General features: G+C 35.1%; 1 protein-coding gene across 1 annotated transcript in view; it reads right to left on the minus strand.

The window, feature by feature from the left end:
- LOC109374599 (thrombospondin type-1 domain-containing protein 7A) overlaps nt 1-17519 on the minus strand; it is a gene marked incomplete at its 3' end in the record, with an annotated part of 587092 nt that overhangs the window by 402203 nt on the left and 167370 nt on the right. The window lies entirely within an intron of this gene.

Genomic DNA, 17519 nt, shown 5'->3' on the forward strand with positions numbered 1-17519 from the left:
AAAATAAACAACTAGATCAGACCAGTCACTCCCACCTGCGCAATACCTCTTGTCAATCACAGGTGCCAATCAAGTGGTCCCACACCCTTAGGGGAACAGCCCATTCTAGAGAAAGGGGATACAAACTCCAATCCTGGGAAGTCTGTCCTGCTCTTTTTGACCACTTATTCTCTTTTTGAACCCCTTCCTACCTTTTTTTTTGAGCCTTTTGAGCCTCACCTTTGCATGTGACCCACTCCAAACTCTTTGAAATGTACTATCTCTTCAAATAAACTACTTTTTCAGTTACTTTACTCCAGCATCTCGTTCATTTTTTTGCTCGAGTTGCCAAGGACCTGGACTTTGTGCTGAGAAGGGCTCACTCTCTGACAACATTACTATTAATCAGTGTAAATAGAAAGCAAAACAATCAAAAACACCTTTTCATTGATTAAGCAACAAATACTTTTAAGAGTAAATGTTTAATATTGATTACTGGTGACCTAAAAATAACACAGGACCTCTCATATTCTATTAATGGGGTACTGTAATAGTTTTCTATGTCTACCCAAACAAAGTACCTCAGTGTGGGTGGCTGAAACTATAGAAAGTTATTTTCTCACAGCTCTGGAAACTACACGTCTATAAATCAGGCTGTTAGCAGGTTTCTTGGTTTCTTCAAAGGCCTATCTTTTGGGCTTATATAATGTCTATTTTTTCCCTGTAGATTCATAGGGTCTTTCCTCTGTGCATGTCTGTGTCTTAATCTCTTTTTATAAGGACACCAGACATATGACCTATTTTCACCTTACTAACCTCTTAAAGGCTCTGCCTCCAAATACAGTCACATTCTGAGGTACTTGGGGTTAAGACTTTAACATATGGATTTGGGGGGGTACAGGCACACAATTCAGCCTATAACAAGTGTCAAAGTGAAAAAACAATGCTATCCATGGAAGACTGCATTCAAGGCTATTACAATAGGGGAAAGAGGCCAGAGCTCAATCTGAACTCAACTCCACTGAAACAAAGGGCTGGAGAGCTTTAAGGGGGCGTGATCTTAGGCCATCTGAGCTTGCTAATTGGCTTTACCCAAAATGTCTTCCTTATTATCAGGGCAGGAGATAGGGATCCTAGCTTCCATTGTGATTACATTTCAAAGGGATGGCTCCCAGGTCTTCAGAAAGGACATTCCTGGGTAGTAAACTAGCAGGAGGCCTTTTAAAAGATTTACATCTCAAAAGGCAGAGAAAGAATGGGCAATTACATGTGTTCTAAAGTAAATGCTCTAAGAAAGGCGAAGTCAGGCCTAGAGTCAGGAAGAAGACTGGCTAAATTTTAATCAATCTGAGGGAAATGTTAAGGCCATCTTAGTTGGGAGGGTTTACTTTTCTCTAATCTTTCTTGTAATCATTTTGAAATATGTATCAAAGTTCTTGTCAACTCATATCCTTGAAACAATTCATTTCATTTTGGGGGTGCTACTCCAAGGGAAAAAAAAATTTAAAATGCATATAAAAATAAATACCTGTTTTTAAAGCAGTTTGTAATAGTAAATGGTTGTAACTTCTTGCTTCCAAAATACACAAATCATTTAGTGACTCTAATATGCATTTACCACAAAATATAATCTAACCACTAATAGGGTTTACTAAAAATTTTTATCATGTAGAAAATGCCCATGATTAATTTTTAAGGAAAACATGAATACAAAATTGTACAATATGATCTGCTCTGCAAAAGCATTTTATATATCCACATATGTACACACACACACACACACACACACACACACACACACACACACAAACACTAGACAGATTTGAAGGAAACTCATCAAAAATATTTATAGTAGGCATTCTTTTACATACTTACGGGGTTCCTACATTTATCTCATTTTAAAATATAACATACTCAGGTCAAGAACAAGTAGAAGAAACATAATACACTGATAAATCCAACTGATTCAAAGAGCTTGTGGACAGAGAAGGGGCCACATATTAAACCTGACAAGCTCAGGAAGCTGAAAATAACCACATAATATGGCGTGAGCATTAAAAAAAAAATTATCATAACCAAGTGGGTCATGGCTGGAAGTCATATCTTTAGCCAAAAGCGTCCTTCATAAAGTTAATCTGTGCCATTAAGTGGGTCTGTTTATTGTCTTTTCGCACCTAAAAGGACATTCTTGGAATGTCAGTAATCCCTTTTTCCAGACCAGAGCAGGAAAATACAGAATCCCTCATTATTAGTCTTGTCCCTTGATTAACATCTCCATGCAAACTATAGTTACTATCCTGTTCCCACCTATGTGAAAGAAGCACCTGTCTCTAAAATTTACTTTTATCCAATCCCAGAGATTTCCCTGCTTTGCTTTCTCCCACCCCCTTAATTTATCACCAATGGATTTCATGTAACCCTCTCCTCCTCTGATTTTATGTATAAAATAAGTTGCAAACCACCATTTCGTGGCACATTTTCTCAATCCATTAAGATTCTGCTTCCCGGCAACTGTCGTCAGTCTGGCTCAAATAAACTCTTACAAGTTTTTTCGTAGGCTGGATGTTTTTTGTCGACAAGCTGGTAGAAGGGCAGATCAGATTATATTAGTGAACTGTAGAAGAATTTGTCACCCCAAAATATTTCCCTTTGGCATAAGGCTCCTCTTAGGCTGATTATTTCTAAGAAATAGCAGATGGAAAAGGCTCTCAAAACCAAGTAGAAGTCACCCTTTTGTAAGAGAAATTTGCATTTATAAGGGGAATCTCCATTCCTAAGCATGTCTCCCACTGTATAAGGAAGAGGACGATGACTCTAAATTTACAGAAACTCTTAGAGCAGCGGTTCTCAACCTGTGGGTCGCGACTGTGGGTCGAACGACCGACCCTTTCACAGGGGTCGCCGGGTACTCGTATGTTGGCGTATCTGCATGTGGGCCTGGAGACGGATAGAGGAGCAGTGTCTTGGTTCCTAAGACCATCGAAAATATGTGTTTTCCGATGGTTTTAGGCGACCCCTGTGAAAGGTTGAGAACCGCTGTCTTAGAGGATCTATGGAAAAGCAACTGCCTTAAATTGACCCAACAACTTTACCCTTGTTAATTGTATTTTGCCTGATAACCTTCCCTAACTTGCTCCTCAGTTCCCCATCCTCCTCTCCTGCCTTGAGCCAGAGATGATATTTCAGATGGTGCCTTGAGCCATTTAGGGGACTTACTCAGCTTTCCTGGGTATCTCCCATGTATACAGGGGGTATACATGTTATTACATTTCTGTTTGTTTTTCTCCTGTTAATCTGTCTTTTATTAGGAGGGGTGGGGTGTCTCAGGCAAGAACCTAGAAAGGTAGTGGGAAATGTCTTTTTCTTCTCCTCCATTACCATTTTAGAAATATTTCTCTGATGGCCATTTATAGGCTAAATTTCAAAACTGAGAGGTCAACAAAGAGCCAGCTATTATTTTATTCTCAGCTTCTAAACCCAGAACTGAAAGAACATTGCTAAATGTTCTAAAATTGAAAGGATTTTTTTCAAGTCCATTTTCTCTTGAGTCATTTTACTTCATTTCATTCATCTGAAGCATGATGGGGTTTCAGAGTTTTCTACCGTCTGCAGTTTTTTTTTTTGTCCCTCTCAATTGTCTCATGTGGTGGGACGGGAATGTTTCAGTGGTGTCCTGGAGCTGGCTCATGTTAACTTTCAAGAGCCAACTGTACATATCATTTTCCCAACACTATATGCAGTGTTGTTAAATTGGTAGTCTGAAACCTGCAATGATGGAATTATTTACACCAGGGACAGTGGCTTCAAATCAGGCCATGTTTTTTGTTTTTTGTTTTCCCTAAGAGCCAGCAGTTAAACTTTATCAGCACATCCTAGCATTAGTATGATAATATATCAATGTAATGCAGTGAAAAACCATCAGTGATATTTGAAAAAAAATACAATTTTATTCTAGACGCTATTAAGACTGTGACGATCCAAGGAAACTGGAACTTGCAGACATAAATTCAAAAGACCGCCATATGAAACAGGATTTTCCTGCGGAAACCTAAGGTTGCCATCAGATTAAAGTCTAATGGGAGAAGGGTAGAAAAGAAAGAAGAGAAGGAGACCAACAGAATAATTTCAAAGTGTGTAAGGAGATTCAGCACTGGTTGAAGGAACTGGAGAGGAACAGTAAATCAATGATTGAACAATCCTATAAATCAAGGAATTAGGAGGGATTATTGATCTTACTCAGAGCTGTATCACTCCCAGAGCTGGAAGAGCCCTGGTACCATCTCAAGGAGTCTTATTATATGTTGGGGAAGGAGGAGAAATTCCCACTCTACCCTTCTTGAGTTCTTATGACTGGACTAATAAAATTGACATAAAAACCAGATTAACAGGAGAAAAAAGCAATTTAATATGAGCACATAGATCATAAATGATGCTCATAGAAAGGATGAACCAGCCAGCTTTTAAAATTTTTTTACACAAAGAAATAAACTCTTTACACAAATGAATTTGTGAAAAATTAACAGGGCAAAGAAATTTAGGGCTGGATGCTAATTAATGAGGAGCCTAAATAAAGTTTGGGCGTTAGGAGTAAACTAGTAAACAACAAGGTTTGTTTATACAGATTTCTCAGCTATGAATTCCTTAATGCTGTCAATAAGGATCTCTCTCTCAGCCCTTGGAACAGGGAGGGCAACTTTTGGAGGGGAGATTTATTTTCTACATTCAAGGAGACAAGGGAGGGTTAACGTGCCCTTCTTGCATTGGCTGCTGGTCAGATAACTTCTATTCAAAGTAATTAATAGGCCATTGTGAGATATTTTGGGGTGGCCTTGCCCTGGGCTCTAAAAGATACTCCATGGAACTTAGCAAGTTGCAATATGCCTAATAGCATACAGTAGATAACTATCAAACAGAAATGAACAAGACCAAATTTCTCCCTTTTTCCATTACAGTATATGAAAAGCTTTTTATTGGCACAGAGCCACTGGGTTGTCGGAAAAGTCATGACATTTTGTCTATGTTTCTCAAAGGTCATTTATTTATATAAAGAACAAAGATCAATCACTGATATATTGCCCGTTTTGTTTGATAACCTTTTGCCATCTTTCAGTGAGCTTCATAATTCCTCGTTCATAGAAGGACATGTCTTTATTTGCAAAAAACTGAACAAGGTGTTGATTTACAGCCTCATCTGAATTGAACATTATACCACAGCAAGGAGTTTTGAAGAGAGGGAAACAAGTGGAAGTCTGATGGCATAAGGTCAGGAGAGTACGGTGGGTGTGGCAACACATCCCATCCAAGCTCCATTAATTTTTGACAGGTGATCAAGCTTGTGTGTGGTCTCGCAGTTTCACGATGGAACACAACTCCTTTACAATTAACAAGCTCTGGACATTTCTGGATGATGGATTCGTTCAAACTGTCCAAATGCCGACAGTACACATTCGAATTGATTGTTTGGTTCCTTGGAAGGAGCTTGAAAAACACAACACCTTGAAAATCCCACCACACTGACAGCATAACCTTCCTCTCATGAATATCTGCTTTTGATGTCGTTTGAGGTGAATCATCACGTCGGGATCAAGACCGTTTGCACAACACATTGTTGTAAACAATCCACTTCTCATCACCAGTTGCCAGTCACTTCAAAAAAGGATCATTTTCCTCACATTTAATGAGCATATTTCAGATGTTTATACGTGCCGTCAGATGAACTTCTTTCAGTTCATGCGGAACCCAAATTTTGAGCTTGCTTACGTATCCCAGCTTCTTCAGGTGGTCATGAATGCTTGAATGATGGATGTTCAATGTTTCTGCAATCTCTCGTGTTGTGTAATGTGGGTTTGACTTGATCAATGCCTTTATTTTGTCGTCATCAACCTCAGTGGGCCTCCCTGACTGAGGAGTGTCATTGAGATCAAAATCACCAGCATGGAATTTTGTGAACCATCGTTGGCACTGACGTTCTTGTAGAGCATTGTCACCATAAACCTGATACAACTTTTCACAAGCTTGACATGCATTCTTCCCTTTATGAAAATAAAACAGTAAAATATGGCAAAAATGCACAGTTTGGTCTTCCATTTTCAACTTGTAAAATCTGTAAAACTCAACCAAGTCACTCAATTATTTTCAATTATTTTTAGAATAAAGCTATAACTGTCAACTGTCAAATGGCATAGCAATAACATAGATGCAAATGACTCTAGTACTTCCAAAAATGAACCAGTGCAATCTGTTGCAAATATGTGTCATGACTTTTCCGATGACCCAATATACCAAGATTTAGAATAAGTCTGCCAAAAAGCATCCAATTGGCAAATCAATTTAAACAATGATTGTCCTAAAATGTAAATTGGTTCACCTGTCTCCCCATTAAAGCCATTTTATGGTTTTCCATTGGTGGCATGAATTTCAAAATTCTTAGCATAGTTCATAGCATGAATTCATAATCTGGCTCTGCCAACTCTCCACCTCCCCATGCTTTGCAAACTGCAGTCATATATCCCTCCTTTGACTCCTATGTATCCCACAGTCCTACACCAGGCAAGATTTGCTGGCCCTCCATATGTTCATTGAGCATACCTAAAGTTCTCATCCCACAGCCCACATCCCCTTGATCTGCAAATCATAAATCTATGCCCCTTAAAGAATCATAAACTCTGTGAGAGACAAGATGAGTTCATCCTAACCAACAGATCCACAGGCATTGTGCATAGATATACAGGAAAAACTTTAAATAAATGGATGAATATTAATAGATTACTACTTATAGCATCCAAGGAAACAAAACTAAACTAGTACATAATTATAGAATAATTTATGTACTATTTTTTTTTATAGGCTATGTATCACTAAGAAAATGCCCAAAGATCCTCAGGTCACCAATGAAGTTTAAATCTAGCACTTTGTTTTTATCTTAAATATTCTGCCAACTCAAAAAGTCCTTTGTGCTTTGGTCAGAATCAGTTGCTGCCATGTCAGACTAACCTTCTAACCACTCTCTCCCTTATTCAAAGAAAATCTGGGCACAAGATTGGTTAAGTTTAGTGAAAATTTTTCTAAATTAGGCACGATAAATATTATTGCTTAACTCTCTGAGGAAACGTGTGTGTCTCTGTAAATACATATACAGATGTGGATAGATGTACATTTATAATCCAAATGAAAAGCAATATCAATAAGAAAAAATAGAAGTTAAAAGCAAACAAAAAGATAAAGACTTGTGTCAATTTTTTGAGATTGATTAACCCAATCAATTCCCTTCACCACCTACCTCTTCCCCCACATCTAAACCACACCATTCCACCTAGTTTGACCAAGTAATGTCCTCTGTTGATTAAAAATAAAACCTGTGGCTAAATCTTAGCACTTCAATCAAGGGTCATTTTTCTTGAGAATGACCCAACATTGAGTTCTGCATAAATCTGCCTAGCAGGCAGTTTCATATATAGTTTTTAATAGTGTGAATGTCTATTGCCAGACATCTGTTTTAAACCCATCTTCTTTATTGTATTTACTCCATCTAAATGCATTATTTTGGTAAACAGAAGTAATTTCAAATGACGTGTACTGAATCAGGCCCAAACTAATTAGTTTTTTTCGTACCCAAAAGATGGAAAAACAGATGTTTTTGTTACTCTGCCCTGATACTACATCTTTTTTTATTATGGAATCAATTTGTTTAATCTTTTCCATTTTCTGCTTTTAATGGATGTTACTACTTGCAGACTTACATAGAAGTAATCTTACAACATTTGCCTCTTGAAATTGTTATGTTTTAACCATTATTAACTTTCAAATCTGATATCCTTTGATGTGAAAGTAAGAAGATGCAGTGGAAGAACTTCAGACTAGGTAGTAGAATCCATGAACAATCTTTCACAAAATTAACCTGTGGCATTAGATAACAACTCAAACTTTGTTTCTTCATCTCTAAGATGAAGAAGTCAGACTAGGTAATATTTGAATTGTCCATTGTCAAGGACAGGACCATGGCTTTATCACTGCCACCACCCCTTTCTGCGCGAGGGTGTTAAAAGAAAATGATGCCAGTAAAAGAAAAAGGAACAGTTAGAAAAGCTAAAATATTGGGTTGTTGGAAAAGTCATGATGTATTTTTTCTATGTTTTTCGTTGCAAAAATGGGTCATGTCTTTTCCAACAACCCAATAGATCACTACCACAAAGCCAGAAAGAGCTGAGTAAAGGAGGAGGTTGTCAATAGTGCCAAGTGAATGATAATAACTCTTCACACATATAATTTTACAGTTTCCAAATATTTTTTCATACATTAAAATTTGTTACCAATGACAACTCTGTGATGGAAGCAAGACATATATTTTTTTTTCTCTTTTATGGATTAAAAAAGTCAAGATTAAGGAAGATTCAGTCAAAGAGATAAATATGAATCCAGGAAAATCTGAATCATAAATATATTTTTTTCCACAGTCATGACTTGTTACAAACACAGTTTCTGGTCTAGACTGCCTGGGTTCAAATCTCAGACCACTGGGTGTATACTGACTCTTTGACCACCCTGGTCCTCAGTATGTTCATCTATAAAATCCTGATCTTGAAAAAACTGAATGGAAAGACTTGTAGTAAGAATTAAAAAGCTGGATATATGTAAAGCACTCAGACAATTGCCTGGCATACAATAAATGTTAGCTGTTATTATTATAGCCAATAAAGTGACCAGCAGATGGAAACTACAGCTACAACATCACTGCTTCAGTTTACCTTCCCTTTATGAGGCTCTGGAGGAGTTGAGGAGACAAAGGAAATGTGTCAAGTGAGTTTTCAAGGAGATGAGCAGAGAGTGGCCAAGCAGCCACTTAAGCAGGATGACAAGATTGAAGGCCCTAGCCCCTGTCACAGATGCTAGGAGGGGTGGGCCGGCTCCTCAAAGGGCAGTGTATGAACAGGTGGCGAGAACTTTCCCATTTACAAAGAATTGACATCACTCTAACACAGGCTTTTGTTTCAAGACAGTGTTATGGAAAATCATAACATGTGAATTTAATTCCAGTCTAGGAAATTATACAAGTGTAAGCATGTAAGTTAATTATTTTTAATGTTGAAAACAGAATTAACTCATGTAGTAACATCTGGTGGGTCGATTTGCTTTTTCAAATTAGGATAATTAGAACTGACAAAGTACCTTATTTCGAATTTCTCTCTTATCACCCCTTAGATTATGTGCCAGTTTGTTTTTTTGTTGTTGTGGCAGGGTTTTTTTCTTTCATTTTACTCAACATCACTCAATTCGTTTTATATTAATCTATAGCAACTGTAATCATTACCATGCCACTGTTCATAATACAAATTTATATTATGTGGAAAAAGCCCTAAATAAAGAAGTACATAGAATTTAAATGGTCAGTACCCATAATTATTATCATTATTATATAGTATTCATGAAACTATACACATTGAAAGACAAGTTTCTAAAAGATTTTCTAAAAGACATTCACTCTAGTATTCCCAGCTCTTAGAATAGGGCTTGATATACAACAGGCATTCGATAAATATTTGTGACATGAAAGAACGAATGAGACAGTCAATCGACTATGTGTAATTTTACAGTGCTATATGTTCATTAGAACATAATTATTTTGCATTTATTTTAGATGTTTATATCCTGCTATTTTAATTTATGAAACTCTGTGACATTTATTCCAATGTGTATGTATTTCCCTTGGATTGTGTCCTTTCCATCCTGTGCATTCCAAAGATTATTTCATTGCTAAGAAAAATGCTTCCACATATAAAACTCTATGATGTCATGCTTTATTGAAAGTATAAGGATCACTCATTCTATAATTTTATAATGATTTTTTACCAATCTTTTATAACTGATATAAAAGGACACTAGTATTCAGAATAGTCGGTATTCATTCCATGACTTAAAAAATCCATTTAATCTCTCTTCCTCTATATAATGCTAATAATCATATACTTATTTTCTTTAGTCAGAGGATTGATCTGGAGCTCAAATCGTTTCTTGATAAAAAGTTACATAAAATGATTAAATTACAATGTACCCTAATGTGTTTCAGTATTGTATTTGTTTAGGGTAAACCACAAAATATTTCAAATATAATACATCAAAAATATATATTAAAACAAAGTTTTTTTTCTTTAATGTATTGGAAAATTGATGTGGAGAAAATGCATATGATATTGTGATTGAGTAAAATAAAATAAAAATGAGGGAATCTACCTTAAAATCCTATTTTTAAGGTCATCTGAATCTATAAATACAAAAAAAAAGCTTGCTAGGTCAATAAGTTCATTAATATTTTCTTTAACACACAGTATAAATTAATCAATTCAGGTAATAAATATTCTACAACACTTCATGTTTCCACCTTTGTCCAGAAGTGAGGTTATATTTTCATTAGAATACTTGTGAACATACCTGAAATTGCTACATGGAGATTTTAATATATTTAATTATTAACCTGAGAACTGTGGCAACTATTTAGAAAGAGAACTTTAATCATGCTATATTTTACCTAAAGCATGTTTATCACATGATGGTAATAAAATTTCACAAGCTCAGTATCAATCATGCTTTGTGGGATTAAGTTTAAATACTAATACAAAGCCAGATCTTCTTATCTCTTCATTTCTCTTAACTATTTGTTCCTTGTATTACTTCTTGGATGTGCTAATGTTAAAAATTTCCATAAGCAATTTTTAGTTTGTAAAATACAGTGATTCTAAAAGGTCTCTCATATAGCAAACACTAAAAAATAAAAATCATTACAATGAATACAACGAAAAGCTTCTAAACCCAGGCATTCAGCTCCATAATATCTTAAATATGAATAAGTATATTACAGAGTCTCCAAATATAAATCCACGAAGAACTACAAATGGTAGCATTTCAATAATTTTATTGAGATTATTTAAAGGTAGAATTTACTCTGCCTGAGGCAACCTAACAACTGCAGAGTATAACAAACATCCTAAATTTTCAATACTTAATGAAGCAATTAGCAAAGAGATGAATGCAAATTGCAAGCAGTTGAGGGGAAATGGGAAATTAAAAGGAGGAAAATTCAACCCATTGAATACATGGCTATTTTCCCCTATTCAGTACCTGAGGGATAACCTGGCTTGCCAGTTAATGAGTGTCTGTCAAAATTTTTGTATATCAGATACGTTCCTATTTTTAACATGTGTACTAGATGGTAAAACTCACCACTGACCTTTACCTCAGACTGTAGTCAATTCTTACACAAAAGCCTTCCACGTTTGTAAAATATCTTTTATTCAAGGGCCCTAAAGGATGTATCAGGAAAAAAGAGAGAAAGGGAATTTATTCCACCCAAGTGTCTTTCAGTCCCACAGAGTGAGTCACGAGTCACATTAACTATGGATGAGCTAAGAAATTAGAGGATACACTGAAAGATATTCTCAAGGCACAAAGAATTAATGCACTTGACTTCCCTCAGCAACTTACCTACTGTCAAAGAGAAGTTTCACTGAAAATATTGGTTGGATTTGTTCTCACTGGCCTTTAATATTAGCTGGGAACAAAATCCATTTCATTCTACAGTGGAATTAAGGCCTACCGTACAAATGGATAATGATGTAAAGTGACTAAATTAAGCAAGTGGATTTTATTATAAAAATACTGTTTATTCACTGCTTCTTTAAGAGACCAGAATAAAGGACAAATAAACAAAACAAGCTATTTAGAATCCCAGTGCTGCCAAGTATTATGCAACGTCGGGAAGGTCCCTAACTTATTGTGCTTAGATTTCCCTATTTATAAAATAGAACCTGCCTTATACACCGGTTGTGAGGTTTACATTAATTAAACAAGAACTTTGAAAAGTGTCTGGATTCCTGTAAGCACTGAAAATATATTAGCTATTTTCATAAATTATATGATCTAAAATATATTTTAAAAATAGCTCCTGTTCCCTACCACATTGAAAGCCTTACCTCTTTAAGGAAATCAATTTGCAGATGTCATTTTATACTATTTATAATCATTCAACTATATTATATATACCTAATTTTCTTTTATTAATAAAAAAATTTTCATATTGGGAACATTACATTCTAACGTGTCTTTTCACTTAGTAGCACAAAAGATAATTAACACAGCCAATAATTTTAAAATAAAGCACAATTTATGAAGCATTTATGTTCCTTATTAGATTTTTCTTAAAGAATACAAAGAACAAAGAAAATGAAGTACGTCCTTGGCTAGTCTAACAAAAAAGATCCTTAAAAGCAAATTCCAAAGCACAGTGTGAGCTGTATAGAGGTAAATACAACATTTATGAGAACACAGTCTGGAGTGACTGCCTTGGAAACCTGGATGAAAATAGGTTATTTTTATATAATTTATATCTTAACTTTTAAGAAAAACAAACAAATGCTGTGACCCACAGCATGAAACATTAAATCTGTTGAGCATTACAGAGATAATTGAGCCCCCAAACTGTCATTCATCAAATAAAGAAGAGATCTGTGGAGGTTAACTTTCTAGTGCATCATCAGATTATTAGAATTGATTTAACTCAAGATTTCATAACGCTAAATTTGAAAAAACAAAATGAACATTTGACATCCATATCTGGTAATGGTAGATTAAATAATTCTATTCAGGATAATTAGAAAATCTGGGAAACATATAAAAATGATCAGCTTGACGGAATCAGAGAGATAATAAAATGCTGAGGAATTACCAGGCTAGTATCTGGGGAAGAGCAAAGGTCCCATCCTAAGGGTCCCTGCTGAATGAAACCTCTTGTTTTAACTAGAAGATTAAAAAAAAAAGAAGAAGAATACAAAAGACAATCTACCTTTGAATCATTTTAATCCTTGAAATGGGAAAACCAGATTTGTGAGATTGCAAAAATAGACACATGGTAGAATGAAACGTTATTCCTCTTTGGTAAAATATAATTTTACCCAGGGATTCAAGACATTTGTACAAAAAGTCCTGCAAATACAACTTTGGTACCAAAGACAAAAACAAGCACACATAAGGAGATAAACAAAACAGATCATAGGCACTCCCAATAATAAAGTTATCAGATCCAAGCTTTAAAATTTTAAAATAGCTATAATTACTATTTCCATATAGTTAAAGAACAATGTTGGAAATTTAGGCAGAGCATTAGAAAAAAAAAAAACACCCAAAAAGCTAAAAAACTGAATAATGGAGATGTACTTATGAAATGGCAGAGTGGGTGCCAAAAAAAAAAAAAAATCATCCATAGGACCAACAAATGCACTGACAAAAATGTCAAAATTAAGATTTTCTGAGCTCTGAAAATTAACCAAAGTTTGGAACAATCCAAAAAATTGTTTGAGAAAAGCAGTTGAAACTCCTGATGATCAGCAAGCTTCGTGGTGCTTTAACTTGCCCACCCCTATCTTCTGTATTCTTTGATAACCTTGGAAACCAACAGTCTCACAACTACAGCAGCTGTGGAAATCAGCCAATAAGCAAACCACTAGAGAGGTGGAACAGGTTTAGAGCTCTGCAAATGCCCCATCTCCAGATGGTCACTATTTGACCTACCTGACAACTTTCTTAAAAGCCTCCTTCTCAGGAGTTGTTTTTATTTGACCTAATGTCATTTTGTGTGACCAACACAATCCCTAGGACACTTCTCAAAAATAAATCTGGCAAGTATTTAACATTATACCTGACTCACTTTCAAGGTGGGGGCATGCAGTATGATATCATCTGGGACTTAAAGAGATTCTGACCAAAAAACATAAGAGGGAAAACTGGGAAATAACATGTTCATAGAGGGATTTGAAAATCTCTGAGATATTCTTGGAAATCTAGAAGCCATGCACTGTAACGAGTTCTGGGTATGTCGACAACAGACCTCAGAGGGCCCTAATCGCTCATTTCTCGCTGACCTTCAGGATCTATGCAAGCAGGAAGTGAATGCTATGACAGAGTTTAAATTCTCTGATGAAGGGATGAAGGAATGCCCCAAAACAAACACAGGTCTTCTTGGTAAAGTCTAGAAGACGTTGGCTTAAGGTATTTAAGGAAATGTCTGCCTAATCTTTAACTGACCACTAAGTTAATTTAGCAGAGACTTATGTGACTACACACAATGAAGCATGCAAACTTAAAAATAGTCCAGAAACACCACTCAATAAAAAAAAATTAAAAAAAAAGAGCAGCAACAACTAAGAGCAAAAGCGAAAGACCCTGGGGAGAGAGATACATAAAGAGTCGGAATGTATGGCACACAGGATAAAATGTAGACAAGAGAAAGTGTTCCTGAGGAAGTGCTGGTGTTAGACTGAGATCGCTGTTATGAGCATGCAAAAGAACTAAAAGAAGCCATGTCTAAAGAATTAAAGGAAGTATGAGAACAAGGACTTGCCAAATACAGAATACCAATAACAGAGAAATAATTAAAGAGAACCAAATAGAATGAAGTTGCAAAGTATAATAACTGAAATAAAAGATTTCAACAGTAGATTTGAACAGCAGAATAATAAAGAATCAATAAACTTGAAGATAAGTCAATTTAGATTATCCAATTTGATGAACAGAAAGAGAAAAAAAAGAAAAATGAACATAACCTCAGAGACATAATGGGAATCTCAGAAAGAGAACGTATATATATTTTTAAAAATCTAACCCCCCCAAAAAATTTTTTTTGATGAAAAACATTAATCATATCAAAGCAGTTCAATAAATCCAAGTAGAATAAGCTCAAAGAAATTCAAGCCTTGAAACATCATAGCCAAACTGTTGAAACACAAAGAATCTTGAAAGTAGTAAGAAACAACTCATCGCATAAAAGGGATCCTTAATAAAATAGCTGAGTTCTCCAGAAAAACCATGGAGGCCAGAGGCAGTATGATAACATAGTAAAAGTGTTAAAAGAAAAAGACTGTCAACCAAGAATGCTATAATCCTTAAAAATTATTCTTCAAAGCAAAGGAGAATTTAAGACATTTCCAGGTAAACAAAAACTAAAAGAATTCATCAATAATAGATTTACCCTATAAGGAATGTTAAAAGGAATCCTTTAACCTAAAATGAAAAGACATTAAAGAGTAACTCAAAACAAAGAGCACTGGTAAAAGTAACAACATAGACAAAGGTAAAAAAACAGTGTAAGTGCACTTTCTTGTAATTTTTTTTGTATATCTAAAAGATAACGGCATAAAGTAATAGTTATAAAACTGTTACTAGCTTATAATGAAAAAAGATATAATTTGATGGCAATACTAGCACAAAGGGGGAAGAAATAAAGCTCTATTGGAAAATAGTATTATGTACTCATTAAATTACTTTGGTATTAATCAACTACATTATTCTAAATTATGATTTTAATTATAATTCCTGGGGCAACCACTAAGAAAAACACAGAAATATAATACATACAACAAAACAAATAAAATAAACAAGTAACATGAAACACTGTAAAATATCTATTTAACACAAGAAAAGGCAGTAATGGAGAAATATAGGAACAGGAACAAATATGACATGTAGACAACAATTGCAAAAAGGCAGGCATAAATTCTATTTTGTTAGTAATTAGATTAAATATAAATAAACTAAATACTCCAATCAAAATCAGAGATTGTCTAAATGGCGGGCCCTTTGGGAGGTAATCAGGTCTCGATTACTTCATGAGAGCAGGACCTTAGTGATGGAATTAGCATCCTTATAAGAAGAGGAAGCCAGAGCACTCTCTCTGTGAGGACGCTGCAAGAAGGCAGCTGTACACAACCCAGGAAGCAGGCCCTCACCAGGCAAGGGATCTGCTAACACCTTGATCTTGGACTTCCCAGTGTACAAAATTGTGAGAAATAAATATCAAGCCAGCCAGTGTTTTGTTATAGCAGCCCAGCCTAAGACACTGAGTGAAATGGTGTTGGTAAATTGAAACTGGCCACACTGGGTGTGTTTAGATTATGGAAATCGACAAACACTACATATCAGGGCTATTTTTATCCCCTTCTGGACATCAGGTTGTTAAAGACTTCCCAGCATACCACTGTAAGGACGTAACCTTGCCTTCTATGCATAGTCTTATGGAAATGGAAACCTGATGCAGTGAGAGGTCAGAGCTCTCACATCTAACCTGTAAGACAAACTACTACATTGAAGGAGGAGGGATTCAGAATATTGAGAACATTTCATGAGAATTGGAAATTACCCTCCCTTAGCTTAAAAGATGATTCTGGGCACACATTTCAATTTTAATGTGGCACACTTGATATACCAAGATCATTCCACTTCAAAATTCCTATGTTTTATTATCATACAAGTTAAATAACTTTCTTGTTCATGTTCGAAAATGTAATCTTCCAAATTGGACAAATAACTGTCATGAAGTAGACAAAGTTTCTGTTCAACATTTATGATGTTAACCTTCATTATATGTTTTCATCTTGTTTAAAGTCATGATGGTTATAGCTGATTTTGAATAGATGGCTGATGAACAGATTATTTTATTTCCCTTGTTTCTAATTTCATAGCATAAAAAGCACACACCTTCTGATTTAATATAGCATAACATAAAAATGCATTTATTTTATTGAAGAAACAGGGGGATCATTAGATCATTGACTTTCTGCCTATTCATTCCACTGGGATGATTTCAGTTTGTTTTACTCTAATAACTGCACCTTCCCTTAGATTGTAATTTTTTCTCTTGCATGTAAAGAAATAATACATTTTATAAGTACTTTTAATGTAAGATTATCAACATTCTTATGTTTGCTTTTCATTAGAACAAAACCAAATATTTTTAATTATATTGTATAATTCAAAAGCTAATTAATAGAAACAGCAATTCCAGGTCCTATTTACATGACTTGACTATTTAATACAAGTTATGGGAAAAGAAAATCAATCAAAATTAAAATGTGGGTTGCCCTGGTTAGATACGTACTTTCAATTTCTACATGCTCTTTTTCACCTGACTTTGTGAAATATTGTATAATGTTTTGAATAACTTTATCAAAAGTACACATTCATAGGATACCTCGGGCATATACAATGAGCATACAATGATATAGTTTTCTACTTTACATAACCAATAAATCTGAGGTTCAGAAAGTGAGTAAGCAGGGGAATCAGGAGAATTGAGACTTTCTAAAATTTAGTTAACTATAGAGGGTGCCAAAAAATGTATACACATTTTAAGAAAGGGAAAAACGATTAAAATTGTAATAATATATACTGATAACAAAAGATGAATACAGGTCATGTGTACACATTTTTTTGGCACCCCTGGTATATGTCACATTTTGTGCAATAAAATAAAAGGGACCCTTGTCATCCAACTGGCTATTGATAGATTAACCCTAGAATCTTTCACCTTGGCCTATTAGCCACTTATGTGACTCTAGGTCTAATGTCTGATACAATGGCCAGTAGCCACATATGTCAGGGGAGCACAAGAAAAGTAGCTGCACTAAATTTTGAAGACTTAGGATGTGGGGAAAATGTAAAATATCTCATTTATAATGATTGCATGTTGAAATAATACTTGAGATATAGTGACAAAATAA

The sequence above is a fragment of the Hipposideros armiger genome, unplaced genomic scaffold, assembly GCF_001890085.2.
Source record: "Hipposideros armiger isolate ML-2016 unplaced genomic scaffold, ASM189008v1 scaffold_842, whole genome shotgun sequence".
Classification (NCBI taxonomy): domain Eukaryota; kingdom Metazoa; phylum Chordata; class Mammalia; order Chiroptera; family Hipposideridae; genus Hipposideros; species Hipposideros armiger.